Raw genomic sequence first — 22,924 nt, 5'->3', positions numbered from 1 at the left:
CTTAAAGATGTGCTCGTTTCTAATATGTTATCCCTTTAATATACATGTATAGAATTAGGCTGGCGATATTCGCCAGACTATTATAACCATATATCGAGTTTCTGTAAAGTTTAACAGGTGCTGAGACTGACAACACAAAACATAATTTCATGCGCAATTCAAATAGTCCGCCACGTTAATCAGTTTTGCCATAGAGTTGTATAAAGATTGTTAAACTTACCTATTTCAATAGATCACTTGCGCAAACATGTTATAATAATGTTTCATTTTTCTAACGGTAAAGACTTGAAAGATAACATTAGAAAATATTACATAATGATGGTAAATTAATTCGCCTCCATGAATGAAATGTCCGTATGAATGGAACTAACTCAACGTTGACCGCTTCGTTGATCGCTTCGTTATAGATAATGACCTCCGTCTATAAGGAGCTAAGTAAACAAACGCTGGTTCCGAGAAACTGTCGTCGATATGAATTATACTGCGCATTATTCGGCGACCTGACATAAAGTGGAAAATAAGAAATATGAAATATCAATTAAAATGAACTTAAAGTGATATGAGTTATGTCAGGTCTTATATTTAGAAACTATTCTTTCAGATCATTTGCTATAGGTACTAAGGGACGTAATCGCTGCGTGATTGCCACAGTAACGTGATAATGGGGGCAAGGGACAGTAAATTTGAAAACTCCACAACTCTGCGCTGATACTAGTGCGAAAAAAATCATAAAAAAATCCAATTTCGACAAATTCAAGGCAATTGTTGAGCGAATGTCTCGCATAGACATAGCACTTCATTATGTGACATTTTCAGTCTGCCGATTTTGTTGCTACTGTTATAAAAACGAGTATAACGCAGGTTTCAGGACACTAAATTTTTAGACAAAAATGGCCCAAAATGCACTCCTTGCGCGACCTGTGCCGTATTATCTGCAAATGACTGACCTGAAACACATGCATATTTTTAAAGCATGTGGCCAGACGCAAATAATGGTGGGAAGAAAAGTATCACATAACCGTTTACTTTTTCCGCAAATTTGAGCTGAAGCTGGATGGATGGAGGACCGTTTCCAATTCGTCTGACTTCCGTTACCTCAGGTAAAGTTTTAGACCCGGCCGTCTACATGGAGCTAGGAAAATCGATACATGCACATATTTATTTTACACAATAATCACTCGTACGCAGGAATCCTTAGTTCTATAAACATCATAAATAACCAGTTGAATATATATGCCTGTAAAGTACATATGTCTATTTTATTTAAAAAACGTACCCGGGCCAAATGCGAAACTGGCCCCTGCCACTTAAGAAACAAATGCGCACATTATACCTGTTTTTAGGCTATTTTTATACTAAATTCGTTTTAAACATTCTGACGAATACTGAAAGATATAATGTAAAAAGCGCTTTGTCACCAATTTGCTTTAAGGGTGGGGGTGTAGATGTAGCGAGTTTTGTTTAAACACACGTTTTCAAGTTTTTTTCAGGTTATATTAAGATAGTGGACCCGTACTGGTAATGTTTAACAACTGCACTAACTTGATACAGTTCTGAAGTTAACATATTTTGCACTGCGATTCATCTTTAAATGACTTTTATCGTGGCGTTGTTGTTTGTTTGTGCGTTTTTTATTTGTTAATTTTGTATAAGTTATGTCTTTTTTCCACCAGCTGATCACAGAGAATTCATTTTACCAAATATTTTTTCTAAATGAAACCTCAAAATATTGCGTAACAACTAAAAACACAAAATAAAATTGGCGATAAAATTTTTTTCTGGGGAACCTCGAGTAAAAGGATTTAATCGGAAAGAAATTAAGCTCCAACTTTTGAAAATAATGACCTTGCTCTATGCATTCATAAAGAACCATAGGGCAGAAGTAAAACCTACCTATAACTTTTACAAATGTAATTAAGTATTTTTCAAAGATGTCAAAACATTCACCCTTCAGATCAAATTCATTTGAAACAGCAATAAATGACTAAGAAATGGCTAATCAAATAAAACATTTCCGCTTTTGTACGACATATCAATGATAATATGTCATAAAAAAACAACAGTTAATCTTACTCGAAAAAAGAAAAATAATGAACAAAGTTTGGTCCTAGTAGGGTTTGAACCTACGCCCTCCTGAAAAATTAGTGAAAGTAATCTCGTGGTAGGAATTGAATACTCTTCAAAAAAAAAACCAACAGTATTACGGGTACGTCAGTTTTCCTAACCATCGTATTAAGGAAGCAACATGACTAGACAATAATCATTAACAGTCCGGTTTATAGCGGGGTTCGAGCCCAAAATTTCCCTCATACCGACAAGAAAGTCGTCCCGCACATAATGTGTGTGTTGGCTGGGGGATTGCATATCGAAATATAGATGTTGTGTTTGTTACCTTTATATTTTATCTGATATTATGTCCCTCAATGTTTATTATCGCTTCGTAAGAAACATATTTATCCTGTCACTCGCAGTATTTTTGACCCGATATCAGGGTGCCGTATATCTTTTTTGATATACCGTCAGTTGACACGTGACCAGTGATATACGGTCAATTGGTCATGTGACCTTATGATCGATATTGTTGTCATAAGAAATTTTGCGTTGAAACCATCGCCATTGTGTTGGAAATGTCCGAACTAAGAAAATGAGTGGTCAAATAATGAGTTTTTATTCAAAAACGAAGAAGTTATTGCGATTTTGTCGGTGATTACGTTATTATATAAGTGACGTCATTACGAATATGATGTCAATAAAACGGTTGTCGCACACTCAATGTGCCCAATCACGTGATCGCGCTACGTCATTTTGTTCCCGCTACAAGCTCGAAAGTGAAAGGGAAAAGGTAAACAAAAATTATAAATCAGGGCGTAAGTTTGTTATTCAATATATTGTATAAATATCATGCACATGATTCGAAACCTATTTGAAAGTGCTACCCCCGGTACTACAATTTCCCCACCAAACCAACCTCGTTTTAATGCTATTCCTGTTCAACCACTTTTGATATGTGTGCTCTGAGGTGTTCCCACTACAAGTCAATTGCAAAAAATACAGAAAAAGCACTTTCTTGTGGATAAAATTCACAGCATAGGTCATCGCTATAAACCATTGATTACTTTAAGACCATGATTAGCTCGGATATTTACTCGTAGTCGCTTATTGGACAGAAAATGCCATTTTATGGAATGTTCCAACAACAAGTACATCGCAGACCATGTTCTCACAGAAAGCAACTTTTTGTTTTTTATTTGTAATCTAGGTGCTAGCGCGAGTACGTATGTGCAGAATGCGGAAAAGCTTTCGCCACCTCTACAGAGAGGAAACAACACCAGCTAAGAAAGACATGTACACGTCTGACTTGTGATACGTGTGGCAAAAAGGGAAAACCTACGCACACACAATGACATTAGGACATGCATAGTTTCATAGAATATCCAAACTGTCCATCTACATATAAACCGTCACATCAGGATGGCACGCAAGAAAGACTGATGTGATGTTTCTCTTTGAACGTTTCATTTTTACAGCGATTTTATACTACTATGTTCATTCTTACAAAACGAACCCCCTAGTGAAACAAGTCTTTCTTATACGTAAAAATCACAAACTGTTGTTCTAGTCCTCTAGTATTAAAATCTCAGTGGAGTAGCTTTAAAAATTTCGAAACTAGTTTGAATCATTTTCGAAAATTTAAACCTTTTTAAGGTCTTTGCCATATTAATTGAGTAAAATTACAAACTTTGTTTAAATTACTGTTCCAGAATGAGTGGTAGTATTAAGCTGTTCTCCCTTGATCTACGTAAGATGTAGGTTTATATCATACTGTATACCATTCAAGTGTTTGGGTGATACTTTGTCCCTTTGTTAAACAGAAGCTGATACAAAATGAGCCACGAAAGTTAACATTCCTTTTCACAGACATTTTTTTGTGCCTAAAACTGATTATTTTACGTTACTAACACATAAGCATTTTTCATAGGATAGACCACTAGGTTCGATCGAGTTAAAGTAGAGCCGTCTGGCGACAACGCCGGTACACTTAAGGTTATATGCGCCACCTAACGATTTTCAGTGGATTGTTATGAAAGTTTTGCCGAATGAAAGTTGATAATATTTTCGATTGACATTTATGCTGCGACGAAGATGTATTTTAACTTTGTAATGTCTAGATTTTAAAGTGTTCCAAGGTCTTCGCTATAAGCCAAACTTGTAATTCGTTCGAACCCAGTGAGACATTGGTTTATTGAACTTATTTCTGATCACTCAGATACGGTACTAATTCATCATTCTTTTGACAGAATATTTCAACCGAGAGAAACGCAACCAGCTTCGATGGGTGATATGATTTTAGAAATTCAATCATAACCATGTTACGATCTTTAACCCTCTATTAAACACATGATGGAATATCTCATTAAAAGTCTCATTAGATAGCGCACTTTCTCAGGTCAGCTATCGAGGATCATCTGTGATGACCCTCTTGCTTTATCAACATAATTTATTTGTATTTTACATGCGCCACATGTTTTATTTGAAAATAAGAATTGTAAGAAAGAAATGATATACTTCATGCTTCTTCACAAAACCAAGATTTCATACAAAAAGTAAAATGCATCTAGATAAGCATATCCTCGTTCAGTTTAGTATCATTTTATACGTCAAGACCCATCTCCAGAGTAGGTAGAATTATTCAATCATTTCTGCGTGCACAACCGTCATATCTAACTCACATGACACACTTCTTAAATGAATTTTGTTCACGTTATGGCTGAATGAGTTGGGTTTTACGGCGAATTGATACCAAATGGTCATATATCGCCTAGGGTTCACGTTTTATTGAGGTCACTTTCATTTTCTGAGTCCAGCTTGCCCTCTCAGCAAAATCATACTAATAATCACAGAATTACATAAACTTACGAATTATTTAGCAAAAAAAATGGCTTACTCATCAATTCTACTATTATATGCAAATTGTATCCTTATATATCAAGTTCTTATATTTAACATAGAGTGCATGTTAAGAAAAACAAAAACACGCTCTTTAAGCTACGTCATTCTACCGTCTTTAAGACCTATATAACACAAAATAAAAACACCCTTCAAATTATAGAAGTCGAAAAGACGTTTTGAAGCCGCATCTTTTTTTTTTTTTAAAGATTTAATCTTTATACCTGCATTGTATTACAATGTTTCTTTCTGTGAGAACATGGTCTGCGATGGACTTGTTGTGGGAACATTCCATAAAATGGCATTTTCTGTCCAATATGCGACTACGAGTAAATATCCGAGCTAATCATGGTCTTAAAGTAATCAATGGTTTATAGCGATGACCTATGCTGTGAATTTTATCCACAAGAAACTGCTTTTTTGTATTTTTTTGCAACTGACTTGTAGTGGGAACACCTCAGAGCACACATATCGACAGTGGTTGAACAGGAATAGCATTAAAACGGGAAGGGTTTGGAGTGGAAATCGTAGTACCGGGGGTAGCACTTTCAAATAGGTTTCGAATCATGTGCATGATATTTATACAATATATTGAATAACAAACTTACGCCCTGATTTATAATTTTTGTTTACCTTTTCAGTTTCACTTTTTAGCTTGTAGCGGGAACAAAATGACGTAGCGCGATCACGTGATTGGGCACATTGACACTTATTTTTGTAAAATATATTGCCAAATAATGGAAAATGAAGTAATGACAAGATAAATAGAATAATAGGTGAGTGCCTAAGATGGAGAAAGTTTATCTGGCAAGGTTGAGGAGGTTATCGGGTGAGGTTCGAGCCCAAACTTTCCCTCATACCGACAAGAAAATCGCCTCATTTGATCAATGTTCATACATTCACACATAATGTGTGTGTTGGGTGGGGGATTGCATATCGAAATATAGATGTTGTGTTTGTTACCTTTATATTTTATCTGATATTATGTCCCTCAATGTTTATTATTGCTTCGTAAGAAACATATATAAACGGTTATGGCACGCCAATTGTCTAATAATAACGTTAACCCAGGTTTACGGTAAAAAAAAGTAGAATTAACAATTACAGATAAACAAGGGTTTTCGAACGTAAAACCAGGTTTTTCTAATATTTACCCACATTTTCGGGCGAAAACACGCCCGTGAACCCAGGTTTCAACTAGGTTTTTCAATTGAACTTTGAATTTCGGCCGTTACTTTAAGTTCACGCGCTTACCTATGTTTATGGGAGTAAACCAGGATTCTCGGGTGTAAACCATAGCTTACGAACGTCAACATATATTAACGATCGAGAACTTAGGTTTATGACTGTGAACATGGGTTTACAACCGTAAACATAGGTTAACGCTGGTGAACATAGGATAATGACCAAAAATCAAAGTTTTGTTCGAGAAACCAAGTTTTTCGAACTTAAACCTACGTTCACGTTTATAAACTATGGTTCACACTCGTAAACCAAAGTTCATGGTCGTAAACATCGGTTCACGTCCGTATACAATGGTTTTCGGCAATCAGATTATCCAACAATTACATTCTTTGCCGAAAAACTATGATTATCGAATACTAACATAAATTTTCGGGCGAACACATAGTATAACGGGCTTAAAGTATAGTTTATTCTCTTGGACCCATGTTTACGTCCGATAAACTAGGTTTCTCGATTGAACTTTAACTTGGATGCACAAGTTAATCAAGATCACAACAATACCCTATCCTCGCCTTAGTTTAATATGGAAAACCCATAATATCTAAGATTTTGCAAACATCTTTCCCGCACAGTTTCCATTCAGTGTTTTGTGGTTAGCCAGCCTTTCTGTACTTTCAGTACTTTGATTTTTGGAATAATGTGAAATATACTTGGCACGTATTTCCAGTTCGTTTCTTTATCCAGGTACCAGTTAAGCCCAAGATCTGTGGAGTTCTAAAAAGTCTAATGCACCACATATGTAGCCCATGCACAACATATGTATCCCATTCGGTTTTTCGCCCCGAAACATTTTTTCTAGCAACGTGATCACCATAATATTCTTTTTTTTCTGGGTGGGGTTTTGCGTATGGAAGGTTTCGAGGGCAAACTTTAAGCAAGCGCAGGGCAATTACAACATATTTCCATCTGTTGATAAAATTGTTGCTAATTTTCAGTCATACCGCTTCATGGAGGATACGTTTTTCTCTGTCATTTCTACAAATACAGGTAAGGTACATGCACTTACGTGCTGGTTAATGTATACTCGGTTGCACTGCATCGCGATTTTTTGGCAAAACAATGTCATTTCCGCAAATGCAATCACAAATAAAAACCTCACCTGTTTTTCTGCGAAAGTTTTACCATATATATACTACCGGAAGCACAACATGAATTTAAGCGGTGCCCATTTGGGAATACATATGTTGGATCCCCTCCCGGGTTAAAGATGTATAACTTTTAAAATATGATACGATGACATTAAGAGAAAATGAAGTCAATAAAATAAAACTGCAACATTTACTGCGAGAATGAATTATGTTATACTGGTAACTTTGAAAAGAAGATTGTACCTGTGATACATTATACAGTATAAATTTACTTATATAACGATAATGTGTATTATTACACAAATCTTTATATAAAACGCCAGTCCGTAGTTTTCCCTAATAGTATATGTTCGGTTCTATATTCAACACATTATGTTGATTTAGCTAAGTCAGGATTAAAAAACTGTGAAAACTAATTTTGTCGTCGTGAAAAAAAAAACGATGGCAATAGTGTTTACCGACTAGACATATAGTAAGTGCATGTTATGTTACACAGTTCATTATTGTCCATGTCAGGAGGTATGAAACAATACAGATTGGTACCAAACGCACAGGTTTGTAGGTTTGAAAGACACCATGCTGGCTCTATTTTACTTACATTCAGTGTTTTGACATTTTTAGTCCTTTTGGATCAAACATTTCATTGTAATAGAAATCCGACTGAGCCGGTATTTGGTGTTGCATATTACATTGCCTCTGACTGACTGATCAGCCCGAGCCTGCTATTGTGTTGCCTTATTGTACTGTTACCACAATAATAAATATTACTAATATTTGTAATCGTGCAGCCGTTAGATAACAAGCAGCCCACTACATCCGAAAAAATGTTCCGACCAAGGTCAAATAATTTTCAAAGTAACTGAGTGGAAAATAAACTGCAAAGAGACGGATGGTCCGATATCTTCGCATGGCAGTGACCGTGACCTTTGACTAAATAACCAAAAAATCAATATTCTATTTAATTAGCGGTAACGAGACTGACCGACCTCAAAATCAATGTCATTCTCAAGATAGTGATCAGACAAGGGCTTCGTGCTCGGGGAAGGGCGTATGACAATTTGATAAAAGACATTGTGTCTGAAATTATTCGTCCTCCACCTCTGATTCATATGGGAAGTTGGCAGTAACTAGCGAAGAACAGGTTTGTACTGGTATAGAATCCAGGAACACCGGTTAAGGTTAACTGCCCGCCGTTACATAACTGAAATATTGTTGGAAAACGGCGTTAAACCCAAAACAAAAAAGACCTTAAATATCGAAGTTAACTAATATTGTTTCACCTACAGCACGTGTATGGAAGATAATTACGATTGTTGCACTACTTAAAGCCTATATTTTCGAGTTAGCTACGACTGTCGCACTAAACTGTTGCGCCGATAATAGCATGATTATGGAATAGAAAAAGTCGAAACTCTACAGGTCGCTTAACACGACAAGAACGAAAATTTTGCAGGCTCGGTTTGATTGAGCCTGTTCGTTGATGGAAGTGGAAATGGATGCTACCTAGCTTTCACGCCCTCTAGCCCCGGGTTGAACAGAACTCAACATTTACACAAGTCTCATTTTTTACACATACTACAAGTACAAAAAGCAACTGAGACGTCTACAGATGTGTTCATACGGCGGGGCACATGGATCCTTCATTGATACACTAGCGTGTAATTCCATGAAAAAGCGGCGTACGGTCCCCAGTTAAAATAATGGGTTTGCCCTAAACGAGAAAACAAATAAACTTCGATTGTTGCACCAATTATAATCTATTTATGATTCCGAAGTTAACTTAAGATTGTTACACTAAAAAGCCTGTTGCTCCAATAAAAGCTTGTATATGGAAGTTAACTATGATTGTTGCACCAAATACAGCTTGCAAATGGAAGTGAGCTACGATTGTTGCATTTATTAGATTGTTGCACAAACAATACCCTTTATATGAAAAACAAAACAAGGACAAATGTGAAACAGGGAATGCCAAGTTCCAAAAGCGCTGCCTCCCCAAGACGAAATTAACAACACGCACATGTGAACACACACACTCACATTATTACATACAAAGCAAACACTCGAGGACAAAACAAACTAATAAAGGAACACAGTTGGGCAATGCCTTGGTAAGGTCAGTGGCAAAAACACCACTGGGGAGCTTGAATCGGTTTATGGTGCGCACCCAACCACACTCTAACCCCCAATCATGTTTCAATGTCACGGGACAGTGTAAACAAGAGAGCCAAGATGGCCCTAGGTCGCTGACCTCAGTAACAAACCATGACAATGTAAACATGTTTTACCTAGTGATTTCATGTAGACGAATAGTCTGACCAATTTTCATTAAGATTGAACCATAAAACGTGGCCTCTTGAGTGCAAACAAGCATTTCCTTCGATTTGACCTAGTGACCTAGTTTCTCTATCACACATGACCCAGATTCAAACTTCTTAAAACTTTCATGAAAACAAACATTCTGACAATGTTTCAAGAAGATTGGAGCAAACAATGGCCTCTAAAGTGTATACATACTTTTCCTTTCATTTGACCTAGTGACCTAGTTTTTGATTCCACGTAACTCAGATTTGGAATCCTCCAACACTTTATGATAACAAACATTCTGACAAAGCCTTATGAAGATATAATTAAAAATGTGCCCCCTATGGTGTAAACAAGCTTATTCTTTGATCTGATCTGGTGACCTAGTTTTTGACCGCACATGACCCAGATAAAAATTCATCCGATATTGAATGCAGAAAAAAACATTCTGACCAAGTTTCATGCATATTAAATGAACAAATATATGAACAAGCTTTTCCTTTGATTTGACCGGATGACCAAGTTTTTGACCCCATATGACCCAGTTTCGAACTTGGCAGGCATAGTAATCATTTAGATAAACATTCTCAGCAAGTATCATGAAGCTCGGGTCATAAATGTGGCTCAAGAGTGTTAACAAGCTTTTCCTTTGATTTGACCAGGTGACCTAGTTTTTGACCCCATATGACCCAGTTTCGAACTTAGCCTAGGAATCACCGGATAAACATTCTGACCAAGTTGCATGAAAATAGGGTAATAATGTGGCTTCTAGGTTGTTAACAAGCTTTTCCTTTTGATTTGACCAAATGAACTAGTTTTTGATTCGACAGCACCCAGTTTAGATCCAGGATTAGAGATCATCAAGATAATCATTCTGTGCAAGTTTGGATCAAACCAAAGTATAAATGAAACCTCTATATGGCTGAAAGGGCCAAAATAGAAAATGATGCCGCTTTCAGGGGCAGTAACTCTATAACCCATGAAGGAATCTAGCCGAAAGGAACCGAGCTCTTATTGTGACTTAAGTTATGTGTAAGTGTATAAATATAAAATGTCTTCCATCGTGTTCACAAGGTAAAACATAACAAATTTTGGCTCTTTCAGGGGTCAATCATGGGTCGTAACTCTGGAACCTAAGCTCGGTTACAGTTGATTGCAAAATGTGTTCTCTATCGTGTTCACAAGCCAAAAATAACAAATAAAGGCCCTTTATGGGGTCATAACGCTGGAACCCACGATGGGATCTGGCCAGTTTTCGAAAGAAACAGAGATATTATGCCAATACAAGTTGTGTGCAAGTCTGATTAAAGGTGATTGCAAAATGTCGTGTCTATCGTGATCACAAGGCAAAAATAGCATATTTTGGCCTTTTAAGGGGCCATAACTCTACAACTAATGATGGGATTTGGCCAGGTTTTGTAAGAAACAAGTTGTGTGCAAGTTTGATTCAAAATGATTGCAAAACATGGTCTCTATCATGTTCATAAGAAATTGTGGACGGACGAAGGGCGATCACAAAAGCTCACCCTAGTGAGCTAATAAAAGTAATACCCGCCAGGTGAATCTCCAACACACGCAGTGGAAACAGAAGGCACAAAAATGTTCCTGTTTACTTATATAAAAAGAAAAGCTTAAGAACCAAAAACGTATGTGCTCAATTCCTTTGCAGAAGACAGAGCATCAAGAGAAACACTCTTTAAGGGCCTAAAGACAGAAATCAAAATTGTTCAGTCCAGGTTGGATTTAAAAACTGGTTATCAAAATGTACCCCCGCTCCCGCCTCTCCCAGCTCTTCCGTCAGACAATCAAAGTGGGAAGCGTAGTGTCCAACTGAAAAGGGGTTGAACAATAAACATGCCGTGAGGAAGTTAACTACGATTGTTGCACCAACTATAGTCTACTTATGGAAGATAACTACGATTGTTGTATCAATTATAGTCTACTTATGGAAGATAACTACGATTGTTGTATCAATTATAGTCTACTTATGGAAGATAACTACGATTGTTGTATCAATTATAGTCTACTTATGGAAGACAACTACGATTGTTGTATCAACTATTGTCTACTTATGGAAGACAACTACGATTGTTGTATCAATTATAGTCTACTTATGGAAAAAAATACTACGATTGTTGTATCAATTATAGTCTACTTATCATGGAAGATAACTACGATTGTTGAATCAATTATTGTCTACTTATGGAAGATAACTACGATTGTTCCACAAACTATAGCTTACATATTGAAGTAAACTACAACTGTTGCACCAAACAATTTTAGCTTATCTATCGAAGATAACTACGTTTATTTTGTAATAATAATAGCCTACATATATGGAAGTTAATGACTGTTGCATCAATTATAGCCTACATATGGAAATTAACAACAATTATTGCATCAATTATATGGCAATTTCACGACGATTGATGTGTCAGTTAGATTGTTGCAACAAAAAGTTATAGCCAGCCTTTTTATGGAAGTTAACTACGACTGTTAAACCAAGTAGATTGTTCACCAATAAAAGCCTGTACTTCTCGTATATGGAAGTTATCTATGATTGTTAAACCTAACAAAATATGTACATGGAAGTTACTTACGAATGTTACACCTATTTTTGACCTAAACATAGAAGTTACGTATGAATGTTGCACCATTTACAGCCTACACGTGGAAGTAACCTAGGAATGTTACACCTAAATGCCGTTTCAACAAATGCACTTGCTATCGTTAAATAGTGTAACAGGAGCGGAAAAATGTGCAGCCCGTTACAGGACTCGAACCTGTGACCTTCTGCTTGCAAGTCAGAGGCTCTACCAACTGAGCTAATCGGACAATCGATGTCATAGACTAATTATATACATTATATACACACTGCTACATTCCTCTCTCCTTTTTTTTCACAGACAAACTCAGGTTCTTTTGACTAACCAGCCATTGCTTCATCCTAGCTCTAGGATTCCAAGGCTAGTCACCACAATCACGGCACCAATGTAATAGGAGCGGAAAGATTTGCAGCCCGATATAGGTTTCGAATCTGCGACCTTCTGCTTGCAAGTCAGATGCTCTACCAACTGAGCTAATCGGACAATCGATGTCATACTCCAGTCTATACATTTTATACACACTGCTATAATAGCATACTTAAGTCAATTTATGTTTTGTAAATATTTGAGATTCTATGAGTAACATTTTGCTGAAACTATAAGAATATAACGAAGATTTTGTAAAATGTACAAGTACTCACTTCATTAAATCCTAAAATCACCAACACTAGTAACCTTGAAGAAATGATTCCGTTCACGAGCAAACTTTTAACGAAGGCTACTTCAAACTATTTCCGCCAGCAAACTAAGCCAACATTATCAATTACACACTTGTTTACAAATCAGATTACATATCCACTTAAGTAACCAGCATTTTTCTCAACAAATGACAAATGTTTACATTTTTACATATTTCAGTGAAATCCCTGGTTGGTATATTTCACAACATTTGGGAATTACTAGTATGTTTAAAATCCTGTTTATCTCGATATTCAAACATGCTAGGCTTATAGGATTGTTCAGTTACAGCAGTTTCAATGAATTATCAAAATATTAGAATGTGATATATCTGGTATTTTCACAGTGAAAAATATCAATACTTTTTTCACTGCATTTTTCACTGATAAGAAACTATTAGATGGAAAAAAATGTAGTCAAAACATAATATAAAAAGAAAATTTGTTTGTTTTACATGTAAGATTAACTATCTTTCACTCATGACATGACAGAAATAAGCAACCACGGAGACTAGACTAATAAACGAAACTTCATGATTTTATTATAATTGAGCCGCGCCATGAGAAAACCAACATAGTGGCTTTGCGACCAGCACGGGTCCAGACCAGCCTGCGCATCCGCGCAGTCTGGTCAGGATCCATGCTGTTCGCTTTCAAAGTTTATTGCAGTTAGAGAAACTGTTAGCGAACAGCATGGATACTGACCAGGCTGCGCGAATGCGCAGGCTGGTCTGGATTCATGCTGGTCTCAAACCCACTATGTTGGTTTTCTCATGGCACGGCTCATTTTATTATATAGCTTCTAATTGGAAACATTTATTTTAGTATTTTTTCCGAAGGAAATGCAGTCACCATTATCGATATACTGTATAAACTATCACAACAGCAATCTTTAAGACGCTTGTGGCGCCCTGTACTTGGATACACTGTTGTTTTAATTTCTGGTCCTTTTGTATTATCGAGTCCATTCAATATATATGTAAGCGTTCCGCTTAACCGTGAGAGGCTTTGTACCCAATCAAACTGAGTCGTCTGCTATTATTTTGCTAGGCTGCATTCTATGCTTCCAAAGGATCTTCTTAAGAGCTGCCTGATGAGAAAACCAACATAGGCTGATCTGGATCCATGCTGTTCGCTAACAGTTTTTCTAATTCCAATAGGTTTTGAAAGCGAACAGCATGGATGCGCAGGCTGGTCTGGATCCATGCTAGTCGCAAATGCACTATGTTAGTTTTCCATGGCGCGGCTCAATTAATGATTGTATTAATAGGACATTGCTTGATAATAGACCTTTCTAACGTAAACGTAAATCGGAAACGGATTACTGAATCCGTAAATGTTATTTGCAAATAATGGTCTAAGGGAGATACTATTGCATTACTTTTGGATGAAATTGTCTCCCATAGACCACAAATTAGCCTAAAATTTTAAGGATTCAGTATTCCGTCTCGTAATTACGTTTACGTTAGAAAGGTCTATAAACAGAACTCAGTCGGCAGATTAATCTTTTTTAATATGAAACGTTTTCATTCGTTTGGCTGAAAGCATGAAAACGTATACATACTGAGGAGAATGTGATTTTTTCAACAATGTTTTTTCCACAATTTAGTGTAGGCAAAATGACGATTTCTGTTTCGAAAGTTCGTAGGTGTTTTGTTGATAATGTAGCCTTCCCTAGTCTAATCCAGATCAAATCAAAACACAGAAGAACAGCTGTTACATATCCTTGAACACATATATAACTTGAAAAGCATGTGAACTGTACTTCATGCACATTAAGTAAATAAACTGTTACATAATGTATACATCCTTGTGATAGTGTCCAGAGTAATTAAGGTATTCAAACATACACCCATTGTAAAACACCTATTGCTTATACTTGTTGCTAAGCAATCTCAAAATGTGAAAGAACTAAAAAGCCACATGAACACTCCCTCATGGTGAATATTTCTTATTCTCAAAGTAGACGGAGGTTTTCGAAATCAAAGAGACAGACATCACAATTACTTAAAGACCATTGAGTGAGAGAAGAAAGACACATTCAAATCAATTCTGGTGCCTTTCCTGTCGAAATTAGGGAAAACTGCGATTGTAAGAGCATCCCGGATTCCATACGTTGTGTTGTTACAAACTACTGTCCAAATATATAGTGATCAGAAGTATTAAGCTAGATGTGAATGTTTAGGAAATTATGCTTTCGAAATACATAAGCTACTTTTAGTCATCGAGTAATATTTGTCTACAGGCTAGTGAACTATGTTAACCTTTAGGCTTTTGCTTTATAAGATACCGGCTTAAAAATAAGATCAACGGGTACTTGATGCCATAAACCGATGCTGTAATGTCAAACAGGTTTCTAATTGCATAGTGTATGAAATTTTCATGCCAGACTGCCGGCAAGATAATACATGTATAAGCTAACTTTTAAAAGGACGTTTTTTTAATTTCTAGTATTGTTTTTACTTTCCCAACAAATGTTCTGTTTAACTCCAATTACGTATGTTTTGAGGAAATGAGACTTATGATCAAAATATAAGGTCTGAATAGCCTTAGGGTATGTCTCTATGAATAAAATACATGGTCTGTATATATGAAAGCAGAAAACATTTCTAACCTGTATATAACATGAAATTACTAAGTGTCAGTTTCAACTAACATAACTGATGGAGCTAATACAATATACCTTCGCTCACCCTGCAAATCTTTGTTTTATTCATTGATTTAGCTTGCTTTATATCAAGCATTGTGAATCACTCTTTGTAATGTCATATAACTTGGCCGCGATAAGTAAATGAGGCTATACCTGGAATGACGATAAATGTTCACACAATTATCAAAGAAAAGAATGATTACTTTAGTCAGCCTAAATTATAAATCATAAACAACATACCTTTTTCTTACAATATCGAAGTTAAACTCCGTATCCTTATTAACAACAGTAACTGACACTTTTGACCTCCTCATCACGCTACACATACCTATATTATACAGCCAGCCTAAAATCAATACATTTACATAGCTGTAAGTGAATGATGCAGTCAATGTATCTGAAGCGAATCTTATTCATGCAAAACAAGACCTGACTATTTAAAGGTGGTTAATCAGTTCGATTCGATCACATCATTTTAACATAAGAATAAAGTAGATACCCATATTTCACCTAAAAAAATGATAAAAATTATAAGACATAATGTATTAAATTTGTTGATTTCCTAAAGATTTGCGAACATAACTATATACTTAGGTGAAATTTATTAGAAATGAAAATTTGAAGAAAAAAAAACATTATCACCTCCCTTTGCCTATTTCATGTGCGCATCCAAGATAAGTTTAAAATAAATAAACTAGACATACTCTTTTAAAACTTGTCTTTTGGTTTAGATTGTTAAAATACCCGATATCGATCAAACTAGAAGTAATATTCAAAAACGAAAAAGTCTTGTTTAATAATTTCGTACTTAAGGTGACCCTTTCAAACTTTATTATAATGATACCGTATTTAAGCGATCCGTTCACACTTTCTTGGCGATTTCTTTTTCTCCCCCGCTCCCCGCTCCCCAACCTGCCACACCAACACCAAACTAATCGAGAAATGTGGGTGCTGTGAAAGTAACAAGTGGTACAAATTCATTTACAGATGTTTTTGTAAATTACCAAAGTTTAATGCACAGAAAGGAGTAAACCGTTGTAACGCTTTTTAACTAATGGAGAAAATCAGAATTCTTCTTTTTACCAATAATATATGATACTTATTGTTATTTACATCATCGTTCTTTAGCAGCATATATATTTGGTGTTGGAGAAAAATCATTGCAACTGTAAGTAAGTAGCTTGAAAGTGGGAGGGGATAATAAAAGCAGTAAAACGTATATTTGTGAAAGGGATCTAAGACAATATAATGGTCTAAGATAAATCTCTAACAGAAGACGCAAAAAGGGAAAAACGTCATAAAATGTCGACATAAAATTTAACTGATCGCATATGAACGTGGAATGTATTTTTGTGATATACCTCTAGTCAGTAGTTTTTGTACATCAGTATGATACAAGTCGTTTCAGATGAGCTAAGACTAAACAAAAACACGTAATTCTATATAGAAATAATTTCTACAAAATATATAATTATATGACTTCTTATATAATCGCCGGTGCATGGTTTGTGCTGCTGACTGATCTATTTTTCAGCAAAATTTTTTCTGGACTGGAGTCAAAACTTGAAAAGAAATATCAAAATCTATTACCCGAGGTCCAATTATCTGGCAACCTCTGGTCAAAAGTTTTGACTATTTACCGGCAAGTCATTCAGTAAGTGTATAAAATTGGTAAGTCAAAAGACTCGAATCTAATCTAGCGTTCTTAAGTTTTTAAACTAGTTTTCATAGTTTCTAAATTTTGCGCATTTACTATTACAGCAAAAGTTCCAAACTGCTATTTATGTATAGTTTTTAGAACAAAAGGGACATACTTATATAAAATTTGATAAGCATATAGGGTCTGAACACAGACTACAATTAGTCAGAAAGGTGTTAGGGGTAAAGTAAACCATATCTTACATTTTCACTCCTGAAAATATTGCACGTAGTGTTCACCCGTGAAAAATATTTCAGTTTTACACTTAAACAAACAAATATCCTCTAAATATAGCTTCTTAACGAAAAAATCCTCTGATCATATTTAAGTATTTTCTCCGTGAAAAATACAGTCACAAGTATCGATATAAATCCTATAAATTAGTGTAGCCTTGCTAAAATATATACATAATTCAGTCGTCAAGTTAATCTTACTTCCTATTAATATGAAACGTTTTTAATCATTTTAGCTAAACGCTTTAAGTTAAACGTATGCGTACTTAAAAGAATGTTTTTTTTATTTATTTTTTTTTCAACTCTGACACTACGGTCATGCAGTTAGGCACAAGGACAATTTCGGTTTTAAAACGTTTGCAAGTTTATCGTGGGAAATGTGTCCTTACTAGTCATTATGAAATAACAAGAAATATCTTTAAAAATGATGGTCGGCGAATTGTAATAAGGAAAGAAGTGGTTTATGAATTTTTCATCTAACATTCATATTTCATCTAACATTTTTCAAATTGCAAAACTAAACACCGCACTTTAACAGTTTTAATGGTTCTCTTTTAATTTTTTGCAAAGGTTTCGTAGGGTTGCAATTTTGTTTCATTTATCCTTAGACGAATAATTACAGCAGTAGTTTGATGAAGATTCATGAAGCGGTTCATAAGAAGAGGTCATTAAACGTGTTTATATTTTTACTTTTTTAGCTAAATTGGTCCCTATCCCCATTTGTAACAAAATAGCAGGAGACCTTACGATATTGTTACACTCTAAAATAGGCCAACTGATCCCGCTTTAACAAATGCATATTCGCTATTCATGAATCTATGGACAATGACGTCACACCTATAAAAAAAGTGAAGGTCAAGCAAAACATACAAGTGTAATTATTTCAATATTTCTGTTTCATAAGCAAAGTTTGACCGTAGTCTTATCACATAAACTGTACGCAGCGTACCTTCTTTTCAGTGTAATGAGATTCAGTCATTATATAGCATATATATAATAAAACAGATTTCAACTGAGTTCAATATATGCATACCATACTAAAGAAAAATATTCATATATAATAAATCAGTTAAATAATTTATAACAAATATATCAAAGCAAACAAGTACTCATTTTAATATGCAATCTGAATAAGTCACAAAAGCAAGAAACCTTTTCATATACAGACGACAATTGTAACAAGGAAAATCTTTTAAAAAGCACTTCTCTACATAAAAGACTCTTATCACACCCTTATTCATGTGATACGCAGACCGTATTCAGCTCTTTCTTTAATTTTATATATGTTGGTATTTGAACAGGTTTTTATCATATTTATTAAACTTACTTATCATATTGAGATATATCAATATTCTTGCTAAATATACTGAGCCAAAGTTAGCTTTAAAACTGTGAACAGCGTCGTTTAGGATAAACGCTTTGTCTACATTTCAGTCAGCGTAGCACAATCAACAGAGTGAAAGAAATTGACACTCTCGTCCAATCAGGCAGAGTGTTGCATAAATCTTCCATTTTGATAAATTATCTATAATGCGTTATCAAGTAGTTTGATTTGCAAACTGAAGTCACGTGGCATAGGTAACGAAAACGAATTTAGACGGCGTCGCCGAAAAACATTGCCGGAGAAAAACAGCTGTTACATATCCTTGAACATACATAACTTGAAAAGCACGCGAACTGTACTTCATGGACACTGAGCAAATAAACTGCAACATAATTTATACATACTTGTGATAGTATCCGGAGTAATTAAAGATACTCTTACGGAACAGGCGGATATTTTCAAAATAAAATCGACAGGCACAGCAATTATTTGATCAAAAAAGGAAGAGAGTTTAAAACAGGTGAAAATATTATGTACCCTTATTCAGGGAGGTGTCTTTTCCGTCAAGATTCGGGGATACTGCAGTTGTCAGAGCATTCCAGATTTGACACGTATTGTTGTGATAAACTGCAGTCTGAAGCATATTCTCATCAGAAATGTAATAAGCTAGAATGTATTAGATTTTGCGTCGTTTTTTTTTTCTCTTTCTTTTTTATTATTATTTTTTTGTATATATATATATATATATATACGAAATACATAAGCTATTTTTACCGTTAGTGAGCTAGTAAAGTTGTCTCTACGAGATAGGGAACTAAATTAATATTTTGCAAAAGAAGAATATCAGAGTTCAACTACGGACACTTGATGCCTATACCGTAATGGCAAACAGTTCTCAAGTTGTATAGTGTATGAAATTTTCTAGTCGGCTTTCTATTTGAAAATAGTTTTCTTAATTTCTATTTTTTATAATTTTTTTTTATTTTTGATTTACTTTCTCAATAAAAAAATCCATTTAGCTGCCATCTAAGTTTTAAGGAGAACAGGGACTAATGACATACAATTTGAATAGTTTCAGGTGATATTTTTATAAACAAAATATTATGGTCTGAATACAAGCTAGCAGAAAGCATTTCTTATCGGTATATGGCAGTAAGATTATAAAGTTATACATGCTCAGGTTCAGTTTACACAGCTCATGCAATGCATATTTACAGACTGCAAATCTTTGTTCTATTAATTTGATTTAATTGGTTTCATTTGAAGCAATGTAAATCAATAGTTGTAGTGTCAAAACTAGCTACGACAAATAAATGATATTATACATTTAAATTAAATGACTGATAAATGTTTACGTCATTATCAAAGAAAAAAAGAGAGCACTGAATTATTAGTCATAAACAACAAACATTTTCTAGGAATATCGAAATTAAGGTCCGTATCCTAATTAACAATCACTGACACTTAATCTATTCATCACGCTATACATACCTATACTGCACGGCGTTAAATCAATACATTTACATAAGATCGCTGTAAGTGTTAACAGGCCCGTAGCCAGAGGCTAATTTTAACCGGGGCAGTCTGGGGGCATGCTCCCCCGGGAATTTTTTTTTCTTGAGGTCGTCTATGGTGCATTCTGGAGGGTCCTGCGACTATGTTTTACTACTTTAAATTTGGTGTTTTTAAAGGTCCATTACTAAGGGAAAGTGAGTTGGCAATTTTTTTCATAGCCAGTGCATAGACTTCTGCAAGACACTAAATAATGAAGATTGGCAGGTCAAAATTTACAGAAGGTCTTTGGAACTCAAAGACATGTATGTGTATTATGTTGAAATTTCAATGAATCGACAGAATGACCCCCCAGGTCTTTTTAACTTTCTTCATACTTCATAGAAAAATAATTGTACATATACTGCGATTTATTTCGAATTTCTACATACCAACTTTCATTTTCCAATAAAATGAAATAGTTTCTGTGTTTTTAAAAGAAATTAAAATGTTCACTTTCCTTAGTATTGGACCTTTAATGTAGTTTTGTACTGATTATGCGGATCCATAATTCTAAATCTGATTAAGAATTATCTAATAGGCTGTTAAGATCTATATTACGGCTATTACTGTAAAGTCATTCTGAATGGGTGTAATATATCATTTCCCTATGTTTTTGAACTTGAACTTTAATTGGTACCATTTGTATTCTTAATTGAAATACATGTACTTAATTACTTTTTTCATTGCATGCCAAATTTTAACCGAGGCAACTGCCTCACTTGCCTCAACGTAGCTACGGGCCTGGTTAATGATGCAGTCAACAATGTATCTGAAGCGAATCTTAATAATTTTGTAAGATCTTTGCAAAACAGGATCTGACTATTTAAAGGTGGTTAATCAGTTCAATTTGACCACATCATTTTAACATAAGAATAAATTAGATACCTAAGACATGATAAAAAAACATAAGACATAATGTCTCATATGTGTTAAAGGTTTGCGAAAATAGCTATATACTTAGGTGAAATTTATTAGAAATGAAAATTTGAAAGAAAAAAAAAAGCAACAACACATTATCACCTCCCTTTGCCTATCTTATTTGCGCATCCAATATCAGTTTGAAATAAATACACTAGACACATGCTTTTAAAACTTCAGAAGTTGTTAAAATACCGATATCGACCAAACTAGAAGTTATATTCAAAAAAGAAATATTGTTTTATAATTTCGTGCTTAAGGCGACCCTTTCAAAAAAAAAATCACAATGATTCCGTATTAAAGCGATCCGTTCACTCTTTCTAGGCGATCTCTCTCTCTCTCTCTCTCTCTCTCTCTCTCTCTCTCTCTCTCTCTCTATGTAATGGTCTTAGATAAATCTCTAACAGAAGACACAAAAAGGGTAAACGTCATAAAATGTCGTCATAAAATTTAACTGTCCGCATACAAAAGTAGGATGTACATATCTCTGGTCAGCTGTTTTTGTATGATGCAATTAAACATGTAAAAGTTCCCTTGGAAGCATAGAAAGCAACCAAAAAAGAGCAATAGCAGACTTGGTTTGATGAGTCTATTCATGAGAGGTAATGAAATGTGCAACACCTCTCACGTGCCCTAGCACCGGCTCCGGCGGAACTCTATTACACATCCATGTTTCCAAAAGACCAGAAAATAGTAGGAGAGACTTTTTACAGCCACCACACGGCACTTAAAGATTGCTGTTGTTATAGTTAATAAAATCTGTAAAACGATCCGTTGGAAGCATAGAATGCAACCAAAAATTAATAATTGCAGCCTCGATTTGATTGAGTCTGTTCATGAAAGGTAATGAAATATGCAACACCTCTCACGCTTTTTAAGCGGAACTCTATTACACATCCATTGAATAGACTCTATGATTCAAAAGGACCAGAAAATATAAGAACACTGAATTCAAGATGTTTGAGATGAGCTAAGACTAAACTAAAATGCGTAATACTGTATAAGAAATAATTCCTATAAAATATATAATTACATGGCTCCTTGTATAAATCGCCGGTTCAGGGTTTGTGTTAATGACTGGTCTTAAGAAAGTCAGTCAGCAAAGGTAAAAAAATGGTAAGGCAAAAGCCTAGTATCTAATCTAGCGTTCTTAGTATAACAAGAGGGCCATGAAGGTCCTGTATCGCTCACCTGACCTATTGACCTAAACATCATCAAGATTAACATTCTGACCAAGTTTCATCAAGATATGTTCATAAATGTGGCCTCTACAGTGTTAACTAGCTTTTCTTTTGATTTGACCCCGTGACCTAGTTTTTGACCCAACATGACCCAGATTCGAACTTGACCTAAAGATCATCAAGTTTAACATTCTAAGTTTCATGAAGATACAGTCATAAATATGGCCTCTAGAGTATTAACAAGCTTTTCTTTTGATTTGCCCCCATGACCTAATTCTTGATCCAACATGATCCAGATTCGAACTTGACCTAAAGATCATCAAGTTTAATATTCTGACTAAGTTTCATGAAGATATAGTCATAAATGTGGCCTCTATAGTGTTAACAAGCCTTTCCTTTGATTTAACCTAGTGACCTAGTTTTTGACCCCAGCTGACCCAGGTTTAAACTTAACCTAAAGAGCATCAAGATAAACATTCTGACCAAGTTTCATTAAGATAT

General features: G+C 35.1%; 1 protein-coding gene across 2 annotated transcripts in view; it reads right to left on the bottom strand.

Moving 5' to 3' along the window:
• The window catches only part of LOC123533005 (inositol hexakisphosphate kinase 3-like), a 374,160-nt gene extending 358,254 nt beyond the window's left edge, over positions 1-15,906 (bottom strand). Inside the window, exon 1 of one of the 2 annotated variants that reach the window (XM_045314649.2) lies at positions 15,755-15,906. The gene's annotated coding sequence lies outside the window, so the exon portion shown is untranslated. Of the gene's footprint in view, positions 1-12,828; positions 12,982-15,754 lie in introns of those variants that run through there. The other variant, XM_045314648.2, reaches the window with a different exon arrangement.
• Positions 15,907-22,924: the final 7,018 nt, after the last annotated feature.

Source organism: Mercenaria mercenaria, chromosome 11, assembly GCF_021730395.1.
Source record: "Mercenaria mercenaria strain notata chromosome 11, MADL_Memer_1, whole genome shotgun sequence".
NCBI classification, from domain to species: Eukaryota; Metazoa; Mollusca; class Bivalvia; order Venerida; family Veneridae; genus Mercenaria; species Mercenaria mercenaria.
Note: the sequence above shows the minus strand (reverse complement) of the source record. Positions and strands in the feature narration are given on the sequence as shown.